Source organism: Neovison vison, chromosome 10 (genome assembly GCF_020171115.1).
Source record: "Neovison vison isolate M4711 chromosome 10, ASM_NN_V1, whole genome shotgun sequence".
NCBI lineage: Eukaryota > Metazoa > Chordata > Mammalia > Carnivora > Mustelidae > Neogale > Neogale vison.
Window position 1 is genome coordinate 2,125,333 of NC_058100.1, and position 4,375 is coordinate 2,129,707.

Consider the following 4,375-nt stretch of genomic DNA (forward strand, 5'->3'; position numbering starts at 1 on the left):
ATGGAAACAATTTTTAAAAAATAATTATTTGCTTTAAGATTTTTTTAAAAGATTTTGTTTATTTGAGAGAGACAGAGTACAAGCAGGGGGAGCGGGAGAAGCAGGCTCCCCTCTGAACAGGGAGCCCGAAGTGAGGCTCGATCCCAGGATCCTGAGATCATGACCTGAGCCAAAGGCAGATGGTTAACCGCCTGAGCCACCCAGGCACCCTGAAGAAAGAGAACAATTTTCAAGACTGTAGACTTTACTACCTGAGTAGATAATACCAGGCAGCCACTAAAAATGTAAAAAAAAAAATTTATTGACATGATACAGTGCTGCGACAGTAGGAAGTCAAAAGAAACAGAGTCCACAAAATACAAGTGTGTTCTTACTCACATGTGCTTGTGTGGGGAGGGGGAGGGAGAGCCGTGAAAACATTTATGTGGCTTGGACGACTGCAAAACCCCCGTGACCGTTAGCCAGGAGGAAGAATTAAGGAGGAATGACCGGTTTCATTCACAAAGGTACCGAGCCACTGGTGAAGCTGGACACACAGATGCGAGGCTCCGGAGAGATGTTTCCGTCCCAGACGTAGAATCAGTCACTAGCATCGAGGTGCCTTAAACCCCAGGCACAGACGCCTCCCTGACAGGGGTCAAGGAGGAAGGGCAGCGGAAGACAGAGTCCCCAGCAAACCAGAGTGAGCCGAAGGAGCACAGCCAGTGGAGGGTGAGGGCTGGGAGATGGCCCACAGCCCCCGTGCTGTCGCACAGTCCCTGTCCTGCCCCGCGGTCCCTGTCTCCTCCCCCCCACCCTGGGGCCCAGGCCTGCAGATGAGCGCTTACCTGGGCTCCTCACTAACCGCCCAGCCCCGCGGGAGCTGCCGCTGTGGCCGCCTTGCCTACAAACACGCCGGGGCTTTCTCATCTCAAGGACTCGAAGTGGCACTCGTCCCCAGGACCCCGTGCTCCATACCTCTTCCCTCCGCTGCCAAAGTGGCCCAGCGCGTGATCTGCGCAGAACGTGTGTCTGTTGTCTGTGTGTGACAACAGCACAACCCTCCTCCTCCGGAACTACAGCGACGTGCTCCCGCGCTCCCTGCTCAAACTGCCTCCAAAGCTGCCGGCACGCTCCTTCCCTTACGGTCCCGGGGCCTTCGCTTGGCCAACACAGACTTTGATCTCTCTGTAAATCTGATGATGACAGGCTGACGACCCGCCTTTCTTGAAAACACGTTCCCATTCGGTTCAATAAACACCAATGGAACACTTCTTGGTTCTGTAATAAAATTTGAAAAAGGACAAGACTCAGTCTCCGAGTGTGAGGAGTTGAGCCCAGTTGGAGCCCTTCCATGAATTTAGTCACAGGGACCTTTGCCCGGGTCAGAAGGGGTTCGGAGGGACGTTGGAAGCGGACTTCAAATGGCACTGAGCGGAGGAGCAGAGCCAACTTAGGATAGGAAGAGAAGCAGAGAATGCAACGGATTCAGAAATGTGCTGGAGAAGGGAAAAGAAAGAACTTTCCAGAAAGTCCTTGGAAGGGAACATAGGAGAATGGAGCGGAGTTTTGGTTTTTTACTGGTTTTAAAATAATCTAAATTGGTATTCAACACTTAAAAATCATGAGGTTTCAAATAAAAATCTGGATTTCTAGCTTCATCTCAGAAACCAGAAGAGACAGTGAGCTGCTCCGGCCGGGCCGGGCTCTGTGGTTGTCACTGCCTGTCACCCTACGGCAGTGCCACCCAGCGGGGCGAGCGAGCCTGCCGGGCTCTCCTGGGCATCGGAATTGGACACCCAAGCTGTTCTCTCCTGCTTCTCACACTCCTCCTCCGTCACTCAGCATGGCTCCTCCTTCCCAGACGGGATAACCGGCTGTTGCTTGTCCTCAGCTTGTCCTCCTGCAGGTTCCCTGAGAACCCGTCCAACCACTGCTTCTGTGACCTGGCCTGCAAGCCGGCATGATGAAATCCCTCCACGGTGGGGTCACAAAGGAATTTGCAGACCAGACGGCTCCATCTTCTCAGTCCACAGAACAGCATCGGATCACAGAACTCTAGAGCCCAAAAGACCTCTCCTGGGCCCTGACTCGGGCACCGCGAGGCGCGGGGGCCTGGGTCAGCCGCACTTTCCGCACGTGCGCGCCAGCTCAACCATGGGAGTCCCAGCACCCAGAACGCACCATGGGACAGCGGAGGAAGCCACGTGCCAGTGATGGAAGTCCTGTGTCTTCACCTGTATGAGCCGATTTAACTAGATCTTCAGAAGGCGCTGAGGCGCGTGCTTCTGTGAGTTCTGGTTGCGGGCACGTCCTTTAACGTACGAGGAGAAACACTCAGACAGCTGAAGTGACTTGTCCAAGGCGACAGGCCTAGAAATGGGGTCTCCTAACTCACACTCCAGTGCTCTTTCCCTCCGGCTCCCACTTGTACAGGGCACTGTCCACAGGCGCTTCTGCATCGCTGCCCATGAATCCACTGTTCTTCCGGCTGGGAGGGCCCAGTGGCCGGTGGCCACGTGCGACAACACACCTCACACCTATTCCCGCACCAGCTTTCCTGCAGCGGGTCTGTCACGCAGGCCTTTCTCTGGTGCAGGACCCGAGTTTCTTAGTGCGGTCACGTCTTCCATCGCCAACAAACTCGGCGTCCTTGGAGGGGGCTTGGAGGCAGGCCTTGCCCAGAGAGGAGAGTTGCTTCTCCAGTAGTCCTGACCCTGGCAATGGCCAGCCTGCCATGATGCGGTCCCCGCTCGCCTTCAGGGCCGCTCTCTTCAGAGCGGGACGCCCACGCGACGACAAAGTCCAGTCCCTCACTGTCTCGGCAGGTGCTTGCTGACCATGCTCCGTCCCAGGCACCGCGCTTGCCTCACGGGCGATTCAACCCCGCGGGGCCCCGCGACCGCTTTCCGCACGCTCCGCTTTCCTTTCCTGCCTGTGTCCTGCCGGCCTCGGGTGACTTTGGGGTCCCTTTCTTGCCCGTGAGTACCTTGAAGGGTTATTGTGACAATGAACGGACACCGCGCATGGCAGTGTTCTGGAAACCCAGCATGGCGAACGCTTTCTCCTTTTCCTCCAACTACGACTTCTTTTGGAGGAGCCATGATGCTACTCTCATCGTTTTAAAAGAGTTTATTTACTTATTTGACAGAGACACAGCGACAGAGGGGACAGGAGCAGGGGGAGTGGCAGAGGGAGAAGCCAAGCAGGGAGGCCACGCGGGTCTCGATCCCAGGACCCTGAGTTGTTGGATCCCAGGACCCTGAGCTGTAGGATCCCAGGACCCTGAGCTGTTGGATCCCAGGACCCTGAGCTGTAGGATCCCAGGACCCTGAGCTGTAGGATCCCAGGACCCTGAGCTGTAGGATCCCAGGACCCTGAGCTGTAGGATCCCAGGACCCTGAGCTGTAGGATCCCAGGACCCTGAGCTGTTGGATCCCAGGACCCTGAGCTGTTGGATCCCAGGACCCTGAGCTGTAGGATCCCAGGACTCTGAGCTGTTGGATCCCAGGATCCTGAGCTGTTGGATCCCAGGACCCTGAGCTGTAGGATCCCAGGACCCTGAGCTGTAGGATCCCAGGACCCTGAGCTGTAGGCGGTCGCCCAACAACTGAGCTACCCAGGCGCCGCCCCCCCCTTTTTTAGATTTTCTTTCTTTCTTTGAGAGAGAGGGAGACTCCCCAGAGGCGTCGGCGCTGCCCACCAGCCAGGTCGCGGCTGCATCTCAGCGCCCTGACATCGTGACCTGGGCCGGTACCATGAGTCCCAGGCCGGACCGACCGGGCCACCCAGGCTCCCGCCAACTCACTTAAGTCCCATTCACAGGGTCAGGAGCGCGCGGCCGGCCGCCCCCGCTCCTCTCCCGCCGAGGGACCCGGCCAACTCCGTCTCTCCTTCCTCCGTCTCCGGCCTCCCGCCCCGCACAGCCGGCGCCCCGCTGCTCGTTTTCTACAACGGTTCCTCCGCGGGTTCGCCCAGGGCGCCCTGCCGTCCCGAGACGGGCCCCGCCGGCCGGCGGACTGGCCCGTGGCCGCACCGTCTGCGCGCGGAGCCGGCCGGGCTCCTCCCCGCGGCGTCCGCTCCGGGCACCGCCGCCCAGTCGCACGGCGCACCGGGGCTCCGCGGCGGATCCAGCCCCCAGGCCGACCCCTCGGTACCCGCGGCGTAGGGAGGGGGCGGTGCCGGGATGACGCATGCGCACCCGCCGCTCCAAGCCCCCGCGAGACCCAAACCGCCGCGGCGCGCCCGCTTCGTCTCCACACCCCCCCCAGCTAGTGCTCAAGCATTTGTCTACGCGTGCGTCTTGCTCGGGCTCCTATTGGCTGATAGCCCCGTCCGTCATCGGAGTGGCCAACCGAGCAAGCTCCAAGGTTCAGTTCCCGCCCCACGGTGGGGC

General features: G+C 59.0%; 1 long non-coding RNA gene across 1 annotated transcript; it reads right to left on the reverse strand.

Annotated features, from left to right (window-relative positions):
• Positions 1-283: 283 nt before the first annotated feature.
• On the reverse strand, positions 284-4,091 carry LOC122918300. Its single transcript, XR_006386583.1, has 2 exons — positions 3,788-4,091; positions 284-1,260 (listed from the first exon to the last, which is right to left on the reverse strand). It is a non-coding gene; the product is annotated as an uncharacterized LOC122918300 (long non-coding RNA).
• Between the last annotated feature and the right edge of the window lie 284 nt (positions 4,092-4,375).